At 39.7% G+C, this 13,471-nt stretch overlaps 1 long non-coding RNA gene across 1 annotated transcript in view; it reads right to left on the bottom strand.

Moving 5' to 3' along the window:
• Positions 1 to 9,335: 9,335 nt before the first annotated feature.
• The window catches only part of LOC144614062 (uncharacterized), a 33,147-nt gene continuing 29,011 nt past the window's right edge, over positions 9,336 to 13,471 (bottom strand). The window contains exons 3-5 of the long non-coding RNA XR_013551592.1: positions 13,280 to 13,365; positions 10,231 to 10,343; positions 9,336 to 9,457 (exon numbers count right to left, since the gene is read on the bottom strand). This is a non-coding gene — a long non-coding RNA (uncharacterized LOC144614062). The remainder of the gene's footprint in view (positions 9,458 to 10,230; positions 10,344 to 13,279; positions 13,366 to 13,471) is intronic.

Here is a 13,471-nt window from a genome sequence, read left to right as displayed (position 1 = left end):
CCTGCTGGCTTGGCATTTCCATTTGGGTAACAGGTAATAACAGCAGACATTTATATTTATGGCTTTCTATGTGCCAGACACCATTCTAAATACTTTACCTGTATCAAGTCTTCTATAACCTACAGCATCTCTGTGGGATTGGTATTATTATTAACCTTTTACAGATGAGGAAACTAAAGCACAGAGAAGTTAAATATGTCCAAGCTCACACATCTAGTAAGTGGTGAATACCAGACACAAGTACAGTCCCTCCAAGTCCATTCTCTCCCTGCTCTATGCTATACAGCTTCTAGATAGCCCTCACAAACCCAAAACCCCACTTGTCTACACAGATGGGCCTTCTTGCCCTCTGCTTCCACTTCTAGTCAGGTTTGGCCAACGGGAGATCCCAACAGATCAGAGGGACAGCTCCAAATGACATCAATGTTTAGCTCTCTCCCTTTACCTCCCTGCAGGGCTGCAACTAACCAAGTGCTTCCCTTGTTTCTTGACTGTGGTCATAGTTGTCAGATTGCCCTGTATCCAGGTTCCACTGGCCTTTCCCTCCAGGTTTTGGGTTTGTCACAGCATTCCTTCTTCCACCCCACTATTATTAGTCCCAAGGGGATAGTTTATTCTTTGTGGTCTTTACACTCTGCTCATATTTTTGTAAGTAACTTAATTACTAAACCATCCTCACATTGCCCAACCTGAGTATGATTCCTGTTTCCTGTGGGGACCCTGACCAAAACCTACATGTTCCTTTTTCTGTATTCGTTAACTTAGTTGGTGGGACCATAAATACCCAGTCACCTAACTTAAAACCTGGGGGTCATATTCTGTTTTATCCTCTTTTTCCCCACACCCAGCTCCTACATCTAACTTTTACTAGGTCTTGCTAGTTTTGCTTCCTACTGGCACTGTCTTCTTTTTTTCTTTTAATTTATTTATGTTGAGGTGGGGGAGGGGCAGAGAGAGAGGAAGAGAGAGAATCCCAAGCAGGCCCCATGCCTTCAGCACAGAGCTGGATGCAGGGCTCAAACCCAGGAACTGTGAGATTACGACCTGAGTCAAATCAAGAGTCAGACCCTCAACCGACTGAGTCACCTAGGTGCCCCTGGCACTGTCTTCTTTAGGCCCTCACCATCTCTCCCTACATCTGGGTACCAGCCCCTAATGAGTCCTATCCAAACCTATCCTCAGTAGCACAGCCAAAGTGAACTCTCTAGCATGAAAATCTCAGCAGGACCACCCCCACAACCCCATCCTTGTTTGAAATGCCTCCATATCTCCATGCCTCCAATCAACTCTGCTTCCCCTCTAAAGACCACATCCCATCAGGGTCTACCTGACAGTCCATCTTCCAAAAGCTGTAGACTGCTTGTGGTTCCAAGCTCATACTGCTAACACATTGTTTCTCACCTTTGTGCCTTTTCACTTAGCTTCTGCTCACCACCTCCACTACCACCCACACCTACTGCCAGCCTGGCCAACCCCTACTCATCCCACACCGCTCTGCCTAGCATGATAACTGAAGTCTTCCAAATAACATCCCTTCACGCATGCATCCACATATCTTATTCTGGTTAAGGATTCTCTTTCAGTGCCGTGCTGACACTCTATAGCATTTTACCATCCTGTCTTTCCATTACAGCTTTGTATGTCATTTTCCCTTCAGGGGGCAGAATCTGCCACCTCAAAATATGCCCTTGACCATAAGGATTACTTTAAGCTAAAGACACTTGAAAAATAGCGGTACAAGAGAGATATTGACTTACCCTTTCTTCCTGAAAGCAAAAGATAAAAATCTTATATGAAAGATGCCTTCCCTATGCCAAGAGGAAAGACACATTCTCATCACCAGAAATGAAGAGCTAAGGTAGAGAGAATTCTGTACAAACAGACCTTATTAAAATACCCTTTTCTTTAGTCTTTCCATATATTTTAGTTACTTTTCCACAATTGCCTCTCTTGGTCCAACTTAATATATAGGTACTTAGGCTTTGCATTTCTTTGGGTCTTCATTTCTTTATGAGAACTCCTGTGTCACATAAAACTTACATTAAATGAATGTATATGCTTTTCTCTTATTAATCTTTTTGTTACAGAGCCCCAGCTGAGAAGCTAAGATGGGTAGAGGAGCAAATGTCCTTCCCTACACTCCCATTCACCTTCATATCCCAAGCCCAGCCTAGTGCTCAGCACCTAGTACATGTCCAATGAATGTTTTGTTGAATGAGTATATAGAGAGTAACTGTTACATTCAACCACAGAACATGAAGTCACTTACAAAGGCATATAATTTTAACGATGTAACTCAAGACTCAACTTTTACCTCATTGTTATGCAATTCCAGGAAACTGTCCTTCCAAATCACCTAACTCACTCTGTATTTAAAGACCCAATCTCAATTTGCGTTCAGTACTTCAAGCCAATGTTTCTACATTGGGTACCTGTAGAGACATGCACTCTACCCATTAGGATATTTAGTATTTTTCTTATAATCTTTCTCCCTAAATTGTGTTTTCTGTGGGTGATTTCTTAGCTTTTTCCTGAGCAGTATGCCTTTGTATACAGAAATCCATCACTCAGTCTTTTCTTCCTTATTTCTAAAAGTGCCTAACTCTTTCACTAAATTTGAAAACTTATAGTGCTTAACTCACTGCTAATTGACCGTATTCCACACTTTCAAAGGCATCTTATTCTATTTTCCAAAATGGCATTTGACAAGCTGACTGGACCATGAGTCCTGGTATAAAAATCACTGCAAAGGAAGGGATCATTCTCTAGGTGACAGTTTTATAGCATTCTTTTTATTTTTTAAAATTATGTTTATTTATTTTTGAGAGGCAGAGAGACAGAGCCCGAGTGGGGGAGGGGTAGAGAGAGAGGGAGACACAGAATCCGAAGCAGGCTCCAGGCTCTAAGCTGCCAGCACAGAGCCCGATGCGGGGCTCGAACTCACAAACCACAAGATCATGACCTGAGCTGAAGATGGACGCCCCTATATAGGTGCTCCTATAACATTCTTTCTCTCCACTTCTTCCACTCTAGACTCACCCAAAGAAAACTGATCACTTTCTTTAAAAGCTTTAAATCAGCGAGATTGATTATTTATTTTTCAGGGTCCCATGTATTTTCAAATTACGACTGTTTTTTTTTTTCTCCCTTTGTCTATTTTAAGGGCTCTGAGTGAAAATCTACATGGAAGGTGAGAAGGGAGAAGATGTAGTTCAAGGTTACATTTTTTATATTCTTTACTTGTCAGTAATTAAAATCTTAGCAGATAAGTTGGGGATCTTTTAGATTTTCTTATAAAATAAAATTGTTCTAACTAAGCTATTTTTTCAGAATAAATCTCCTTTAGAAAATTGCAAATGTTTAATATATTTTTTAAATAACTAGAATTCCACATAGAAGACATGTACTATTCTTGTGTTTTCACCTTACCCCATTTCCTTCCTTACTTTACTATAGTCTGGGGGTAAATCAAGTGTACAGAAGAAGAGACAAACCCCAGAGTAAGTGCTATATATCATGTCCCACCCACACCCTACAGTCTCCTTCTAGGTCAGATTCTAGCTAGTCCACTAAGAAATGGTAGCTACCAAGATGATAGGCCAAATATACTCTTTCTTTGGGAAAAAAAATCAATATTGTTATTCTACCTTACTACATTTATGTTAGAAAATATCCCATATAATTATTGACTTAAATAAAACACTTGAATGGCTTTGTACAAGGAATAACTTATAACAATTATACTCTTATACAAACTCTTGTTCCAGATAAAAAATGACTAGAGTGAATCTGACAACAAAAGTTTCAGCTATCCTTCTTGGACTCCTTAGGCAGGCATAACTTAACAGTGCGAACTCTGTGCTCACCAAGGATATGTATTCTTTAGTTACACCAAGCTAAGTCTGTTACTGCTGCATTCCTGGAGTTACAAAGGCATGTAAACCCAGAGGTGGCATCATGAGCTGGTGACCCGCCGTTGCAAAGGGATGCTCCACTTGCAAGAGCCTTGTGTGCCCATGTGTGATCTGCTGTTGCTATGTGGCAATCCTTAATTTTTGCATAACGCACCCTAGTTTTCCATTTGCACTAGGCCCTGCAATTATGTAGCTAGTCTCGTTGGGAGGTAGGAACCATGAAGCACAATTTGGGGAAAAAAAAGACTTAATCCTCTATACGTTCCTTCAATGGAATCAGGTCAACCACACTCCAGAAAGCAAAAGGATTCCCTTTCCTCACATCGGTTATTTTCTTCACCTAGATCATTTCATATGAAGATGAATACAGTATCCTGAAGAGACTAAAAAAGGATCAGAAAAAGAAATAATCAGGTGAACTTATTTTTTATTTTTTTAATTTTGAAAAATATTTACTTTAAGGGAAAGTGCAAGAAGGGGAGGGGCAGAGAGAGAGGGAGACAGATGATCCAAAGCGGTGTGCTGACAGGTTGATACGGGGCTTGAACTCCAGAACCTCGAGATCATGACCTGAGCAGAAGTCAGATGCTCAACCAAGTGAGCCACCCAAGTGCCCCATGAACTTATTTTTTATATTAGAGAAAATATTATTTTGGTGAGAAAATACAGTTAGTGATTTTTTTTAAAACTATAGATCTTGGGACATTTAGATTCCATTTAAATACAATATTAAGACTAAACCACTATAGAAACTTCTAGGGGAACAACTGTATAAGATCGCTTTCTTTTCAATACTTAAATTTTGATAAAGACTTAAACTTATTTAAATTTTAGGAAAACCTTTTTTCAGAAATTTGATACTGATGAATTCATTGATTTGGTTTTTATCCCTGCTCTACTCTGAGAGGCAATAGAGCACAGTATGAAAATCAAGGTCTTAAGGAGAGACGGATTTCAAACCCAGCTGAATTCATCCTTGGGCACATTCCTTAAAGAGTCTGAACTTCAGTTTCCTCAGCTTTAAAACTGAGTGACTAATACTCAGCCCATAGGGTTCTTAGGATCATTAAACAACACAATGCATGTAAAATATGTGACAAAGCACCAAAATACCAGGAATTCAGTCAGGTGCTATTGTTGTTGGTATTATTATTGTGTTTGCACTGTTATTAATATTATTCCTCTCTCCTCTTCTAGTGGAAGCCCTGTCTAAAATGACCTCATCTTTCTGTGAGCTGGATAAAGTACTTAACATCTTGGTGCTATAATGTCCTCATTTGTGAAATGGTCGTTAACCTACAGTAGCATCTAGCAGGTACAGGCACTCAGTAAGCAATACCATGAAAGCTGGGGTTCAGGACTTTGGGAATGTGTGGCACATAAACAGAAATACACATCAATTCCTCCAAAGTACTCCATATCTTTATTTTAGCGTGAATTGCATTTGAGGGTTTTCTTTTTTAGTAGGTAAATTCCCTGATCATGTATAAGAAATACTTTCAGTTCTCAAAGCATTTTCATGCATTATCTCATTTTATGAGGTCATGCAGCTGGAAAATGACAGAGTCTGGAATTCTGACTATAAATTCTGTCTATCTTATTTTGTCTACTTATTCTATCAAATATTTGGAGACTCATTATAGTGCTATCTGCAGGAAAATTACTTGCACATTACTTATAATAGACAGGTAAGAGCACTCCATAGTCAAGACTTGTTCAGCGCTTAGAAACTAAGCTCCCCTCTTCCCCCAGCTGATGATATCTGTGTGTCACAAGGTTACCAAACTGAGAAGAACAGGATCTAGATTGTGAACACAGAAGGCCATACCCAGAGTCAATAGGGACTTAGTGAAGATAAATTTTCTTGTGTCTCAGTCCCATCTTAAATCAGCTCTGAATTTACGTAATGGTGTTGATTTAAGTTCCTAATTTCAAAAAAGCCTTATTATGTCCTTATTAGCAAGCAACAAAGAAAAGCAACCCATCCTACGGTAAAAACTCTTTTCTTGTAAAATGTTCCCCATGGTATACAGTACATGGGGGGGGGAGGGATTTGTCTACCCTCTTAAATGCTCTGTCTCCCTGTTCCAGTCCCACTGCATTTGGCCCCAGACCTCTACTTGGTATGAAACCCTGTGCTCCAATCCAAACTCACCTTCTTCAGGTGACCTTGGGGCCAGTCAGGCCGCAGATCGCTCACAGGACTGCTCTCCTTTAGATGTTTAGTCTTTCCTTTGGTAATGGATGAGTGCTTACTCCTCTCACACCCTTCCTGTCTCCAACAAGGCCCACTGGGAATGGGCCACACTTTAAGACAACGCTCTACATTATTTTCTTGGTGGCCCTCTGGGAAAAATTAACTCTTCCCTTCAAGCCACAAAACTGTGAGAAATGGTAGAGTGAGTTCTTGGCACAGGCTTAGTATAGCTCCTCTTTGTTGCACACGAAGTATTGGCACAATTTATGTAAGGGTGGTAATAAACATAAACCAGTCATGCGAAAGCCATTGCCACCTATATTATAAAACCTCTGGGTTTTACCTTTTAACTCTCTGAGTTAACCCTTCTAGAAGCTTCCATATGGGATTTTTTAAATTAAGTTATAGAAATAGAGTTTTGACCTCCTCTGGTATAAATGAAACAAGAAAGACATTATACTTCCCTTTTTTTATCTTGCTGCCAGCAAGCTCTAGATACAATGAGAGAACAACAGCAACTCTTGTGGCTAGCATATTTGCCTCCTCCTCTTTTCCACTTTATCAACTTTTAAAGTTGGTTCAAGTAATTTTTGAAGAAGGTAAAAATAAACCATTACATATGAATGCAAGGAAGGCTTCAGTTTTCCAAAGGCTTTCAAATATACCATCAGAAAGAAAAACATTCCTAATATCTTGCAGTATACTTGGGAAACAAAGAGGCAGACCAAACCTTTCTCATCCTCAAATCCGTAACCTGGAGTTGTGGTTCTGCAGAATTTTGTCTCAGTAGGTCTGGGAAGAGGCCTGAATATTTGCATCTCTAACAAGTTCCTAGGTGATATTGATACTGATGATCAGGGACCAAAATTTGAGAACTATTGACCTGAAGGAGTTTCTCATCTTGTTAGACACAGGTAAAGAAGATATTGACAGAAAGTCTAAATAAAGAAACAAAATAGAGGTGTCTAGGTAGCTCAGTCTGTTAAGTATCTGACTCAGTTTCAGCTAAGGTCATGATCTCACAGTTTGTGAGTTTGAGCTCCACGTCGGGCTCTGCAATCCCAACAGCCTGCTCGGGATTCTCTTTTTCCCTCTCTCTCTGCCCCCACCCCCAACTTGCTTTCTCTGTTTCTCTCTCAAAAAATAAATAAACTTAAAAAAAAAGACAAAATGAAGGAGAATAGAAAGTAGGTACCAAGGAGTAACACAAATATTGGAGAAAATAAAAGTCCAAGAGCACAGGGAAACCAGAGACCTGGAGCAGCCTGCAAGGCTTTGGAAAAGGAGATGAGGCTTGACCTCAGCCTGAGATGAAAACCAGATGGGGAAGGCAGGTCAGGCAAGGGGTAGATTTGAACAAACTCAGGAAGCAGAAATGTTTACAATGTGTCTAGTGAATGGAGCCCACAGAATGTACTATCCAAAGAGCTTAGTCAACATTTGTTGAATAATGGAGAATAAAGAGATTTGATTGGTGGAAGCAACAATTCTCCTTCAAGTAACAGTGGGAGGATCGTGGAGATGTGATCAAGGAAGGAATGAATTATGATGAGTTTTGAATATGAAATCAAGGAAATCAAGAGGTTTGATTTTAGTTTTTTAAGCAATGAGAATTCATTGACATTGTTGGGTTGACTTGAGTAAGTAGAATTTTCACAACCTGGTATAATGATATTACATACAGCATGTAGGTAGGTATTATATATGTTAATACTAATAGTTAGTAGGGTGCCTGGCTGTCTGTTGGTAGAGCATGTGACTCTTGCTTTCGGGGTTCTGGGTTCAAGCCCCACGTTGGGTGTAGAGATTACTTAAAAATAAAATCTTTTTAAAACTATTAATAATTGGTTAATATTAATATATAGTATTAATTATAATATTAATATGTAGTATTGATTATATTAATTATAATAATAATTATTATAATAACTATTGAATATTAGTATGATTGATTTTTGTGGCTTACTGCCCATAAATCAATGCAAAGGAAGAGAGACTTTTCAGATGAGGAATTTAAAGGAACAGGTCACAGACTGGTATATAGGGAGGAGAAGAGAAAGCCAATATGAGTCCAGGTTTTCAAGCCTGGGTGAGAAGAACAAAGATAAATTCACTTACATAAGGAAATGTGGAGTAGGGGAGAGGTTTTGGAGAAGAGATGATGAGTTTTGTTTTAAAGCAAGATGGCAGGAATGGGGGAGGGGGGTTGGAGGTGAGGTGTCCAGTAAGCAGTAGAGATGTCAGCTTTGGTTTGGTTAGAAGATAGGGCTAGAATCATGGAGACATTCTCACAGAGGTGACAACCTAGTCATAAGAAATGAGACAGTAATCCCCATGCCAGCCTTTCCTCCTTGGCCCCCTTTATTCCCATACATCTCCCTCAAGCACTCCTAGCTCCGGCAAGTCACAGCTTCAAGCCTTTCGCCAGCCTTGCATGCTATCAAGGAGTTGCACATCAGTTGCACAGAACCACACTTGCAGGCAGGCTGGCTCCAGCCAGACTTTAACAGACTTTAACAGTCCAGAGGCCAGACTTTAACAGACTTTGCAGGGCCTGGAACTTAGAAGCCAGATCCCACAGCAACCCTGGCAGGCCTTAGCTATCAGCAGTGGACAAGACAGTAGCAAAGCCCTCTGTAACCACATCCTGGGGGCAAGTCCTGACAAGAGAGGGAAAGATCAGTCCAGGGCTGGGGCTCAGGTAGGCAACCAGCTCCTGCTAGGTTTTGAATGCAGTTGGAGGCAAATCAGGAGAAGATGTTATGGTAACAACCCAGGCCAACAGGAACGTAAAGGCAGAGGGGAAGGTGACAGCACTGAGGATAGTTCAGGGATAAAAATCCCCAGGGGCCTTCTGGTGAGGAGGGAAGACTGAAGGGAGAATCCAGGGGAGGTGAGAATGAAGAGTTCCTTCAAGTTTAGAGAGCCGGTAGAAAAGAGAGGAACATGAGAGCTAGAAACAGTATGATTTGGCAAACTGGAAGCTCTAGGGAAAAACTGAGGGGGTTAGTTCATCACCAGAACAAGAGGACTAAGATTACAAACAGTGACTTAGAGTAAAGTGGAAGAAAATGGGGTCCTTAGAAGAATTACAAAGTGAAACAAAAAAAATGAGTATTTCTTAGATCTCGGAGTTCAAGATGATTTAGTGCATCTAAATGTGTGACAGATCACCATGCGCAATTCCAGTGTGATACTGAATCTGAATCAGCATATACCTATTATACAAACAGCTTCCCAGGTGTTCCCGATATTCAGCCAGTTTAGAGAACTGGTACAGTGGATACAGAGCAGGTAACGTGATTCAGGGAGCTGTTTGGTCTTCCTGTTCCAACAGCAGAGAAGCCTGGGAAGAAAACAGGAAAGTAGAACCATGGGGCCTTGTGGGACCAAGGTCATGAGTTGCATGATAAAAAAGGGAATGCAGAATTTTGGAAACTTATCATGTATAAAGACTGGGGATCTGGAAAGTAGCAAGGAAGCCCTGATCATTAATTCCCAAGGTAATTAGTGGTAAGATCAGGAGGAGGAAATTTGACAAAACAAAATTTGCACTTTGAATTTGCACTTTGAAAATGGCCTGAGAATGATTAGAACCTATTTGCTAATTAAACCCATGTACCTGTGGAAAGTTTCCGAGTACTAACTATGTGCCAAGTACAATGTGAGTAGTTTTATAACCTTATTTTATTTAATCATAATGAAGACAGCCTAAGGCAGACGTTATCACCGTTTTCCTGGAAGCAACTTAAGCTCTAAAGAGTTAAATATCTTGTCCAGGTTCCTAATCCAAGACTGTGTTCTTTCCGTGACATGGTCCTGCCATCACAGAATATTCTGTGCTCCTATCACTGCTCCTGAAAACCAGGCTAAGGGAGACAGACTGCCTAATAACCTTAACTCCACTTCTATAGCTTGAGGGGCTGGAGGAACCCCAAGATTGACCATAAGGGAAGGAACGATGTGATTTATCGATTTATCACACTTTCTTTTATGACAAAAGGATACAGTGCTTATTCCATTGAAATAAAGGGAGGAATTAAATACATGGGTTACAGTCTTGCTTTTCTTCTATACTAAGAAATATGGGAGAAACAAAAGCAAACTTTGAACTCTTACCATGTTCTGTAAAGACATATTACTTTAAAGTCACAGTGAGTCAGCCAAAGAGAGGTCATTCTCAGCTTTTCCTGAAGCTCTGTTTTCTCAAGCATACTCCCAAATACTAGATCCTGAAAAAAAAAAGGGTTTATGATGTCCAAAGTAAACCAGCCAGAGGCAAGAGTAGCACTCAAATGTCTTCTTAATCATTACTTCTTTTCCTCCTACTTCTCAGCATGTAAACATAACTGTCAACCCACCAGGTGGGTTGTGACAAGCAATTCAATAACTTCAATAAATGTAAGGACATCAATGTCCTCATGTATTAAAATATCTAATTGTTGCCCAAAGGAACACAGCATCACAATGAAATTCTAAAAATAATACTTTTAATTTTTAAAGTTTATTTTTGCAATATACATATATGTGTATAAATGGATATGTGTGTGCAGATATCCAAACACACACACACACACACACACACACACACACACACACACACACACACTTTTCTTCAGGTCTAACACAGAACTAGTGGTCTAAAAATGTGCTACAAACATAAGGTCACCTTTCCATCTTCAGAGGTAGTAGAGGTGGCCAGGAGGAAAAGAGAGGATCTCTTTCAAGTTTGGGTGTGACCTTGGGTCTCTATGATCTTTAAGGACCAGAACAAAGATGTGTGGAGGGCCAGGCAGCCTTGGTTGTGTTGGCAGTCGAAGTTCAGCGTGCCCTGTTTTCATCCTCCTTGGACAGGTCCAGAGTGCCAGGTGTGATTTTTTGGTTCTCTGCCCAGGTTTGCAGGAATGGTAAATGGTGCCAGTCACATTCAGTCACGGCCAGAAAGAGCATCCGGATCGTGAGCATATTGTACAGAGTCAGAGGAGGCCCCAGCCAGGCACAGAGCTTTGGAAGACAGAGAGTTCCAGGCACTCTTTTTGGGATAAGGTAGAATATCTTTAGGATTCAAAGGAAAAAACTCTTCCTTATGATATACCCAGGCAAAGAATAAAACCATAATTTTGCACTTGAATTGCACGTCTTTTTCATAATGCTAAACCCCAAGAACATTCTTTGCCCTTCAGTTTTTGCACTGGTCGCCTTTAACATGGAAACATGGAAACTGGACTATTTAACTGATCTTAGTACTTCTTGAAATACTATCGTTTTGTGAAAGGAACAAATGAAAGGGAGCAATGTTGCTGTTGAAAAACACTAGCAATGTTGCTGTTGAAAAAATGGACTGATCCTTCCTAAAATGGGTCTTGTTCATTCAAAAACGTTTCTCCTCTTTTAAGTCTTTGGGCAATTTAAGGGGGAAAAAAGCAATAACCCATATTAAAATGATTAAGTATGAGGATGTTTGCTATTATAGAGACAATGCTTCAGAAGTAAATAAATGTAAAAGTGAAACCTTTACTCATTGTGAAAGAATAATTGTGATGTTTTGATTTTGAAAATATAGTCTGCAAATGAACTTCTCAAAATATATTCTTTAAGTCCTCAAGAATGTATGACTATGGAAAAAAAATAATTACCTTTTCAACTCGAGAGGAGGAAAACTGTTGGAACAGTTTAGGCAATGCCTATCCAATAATAAAAAAAAATGTTTCTTGGACCACAGTTCATTCTCTAAACCTTCAAAAGCCTATCATTTATCATTAATTTTGAAATAAAACAGGAAATACCTGTACTAAGAGAACCTTTGAAAACAAGCAGAATAATTGGCAAGGAATATTTTGGGAGGCACTGACAATAATGTAATGCCTGGATTAGTTTTGCAAAAAAAACTTGAAATTGTAGCTGGGAGGCATATGTAGCTAAAGATTCAGCATTCCAGTGCTGAGCATTATAACTCAGTTCTCTTGATATTCTGACATATTCTTTAACAAAAAGCACATGGAAGATGTTCCCAGAACCCAACTGCAGAGGTCCTGTGTGAATCAAACCTCCACTGCAGGGGCCAAGCTCATAGATAGAACTGGCATAAAGCAATTCAAGTACTGTGGTGCCCGGCGGTTTTTGACAATGAGGGAAAACACTTCTAAAATATGTCATGTATGGCTGTGTGAGTGAGTGTATATGGGTACACATGTATGTAATCCTAGCCTGCTTCATTTAGAAAAGAACTCTGGGATGGCCAAATCTGTCTTTTAATCTGGCTTCATTCTCAAATTGCTAACATCAGTCTTTGAAAGGAAATAAAAGTTTATAGGATTATCATTGTGATATCCATCTAAAATGTCCACACTTTTCCCCAAAAAGGCCTTGGATTTTCCTACCCTGTGTGTGTGTGCGTGTGTGTGTGTGTGTTTAAGTAAGCACCACACCCACTGTGGGGCTCGAATTCACTACCTCAAGATCAACTGTCACATGCTCTGCTGACTGAGACAGCCAGGCACCGCCCCTGCATTCCCTGTGTGTCTTAGAATACCTTCTCTTTGGACTCCACTCAAAATTCATTCAAATGGTATATCCTCTCTTGATATTTGCAACTAAACATGATCTCCTTCATTCTGTATCCCCCCCTTTTCTAAAGTTTATTTATTTATTTTGAGAGAGAGTGTGCATGTGCGTGTGGGAGGTGCAGAGAGAGAGGGAGAGAGAGAATCTCAAGCAGGCTCTGTGCTGTCAGCGCAGAGCCCAACTCCAGGTTCCGTCTCACAAACCATGAGATCACGACCTGAGCCAAAATCAAGAGTCAGACGCTTAACCAACTGAGACACCCAGACATCCCATTTTTTTCCCTTTATAATGACACATTTTTCTTGACCTTGAATTACGTTTATGAACTACTACATCACTCTCCTCTTTTCCCCTTCCCTCACCCCTACAAACACTAGGTAGTAAATGTTTTTGGAAGAAAATGCATTCCTTTCACCTATATAACACTGCTTAGTACAGAGACTTTATAAATAGCTGATACTCAAAAAATGTTTGATGTGAATTTTCATGAACTGAATTTCTGAACTTTTCAATGTTAATTGGAATGAGACAATTCACTGTTGTTGGTTCTTTGGATCTATTCAGAAAACTTTTTCCTCAAAAGCATTTAATATAAAGTACTTACTTTTTCTTTTTTTTGTTTCCATATTTATCTCCTTCTTTCCTCCCTACCTTCCTCCTTTCCTTCTTACTTCCAACAGTAATTGGCATCTGGAAATTAAATAACACAAAGAAAAGTAAGAAAATATGGATCAAAATTTAGAATTTAATATTTCTGACAAAGCTATAAAGCATATTTTAGATTAAGACAAAGACT

This window comes from Panthera onca, chromosome D4 (genome assembly GCF_046562875.1).
Source record: "Panthera onca isolate mPanOnc1 chromosome D4, mPanOnc1 haplotype 2, whole genome shotgun sequence".
NCBI classification, from domain to species: domain Eukaryota; kingdom Metazoa; phylum Chordata; class Mammalia; order Carnivora; family Felidae; genus Panthera; species Panthera onca.
This window is presented reverse-complemented; position numbering and strand designations above follow the sequence as displayed.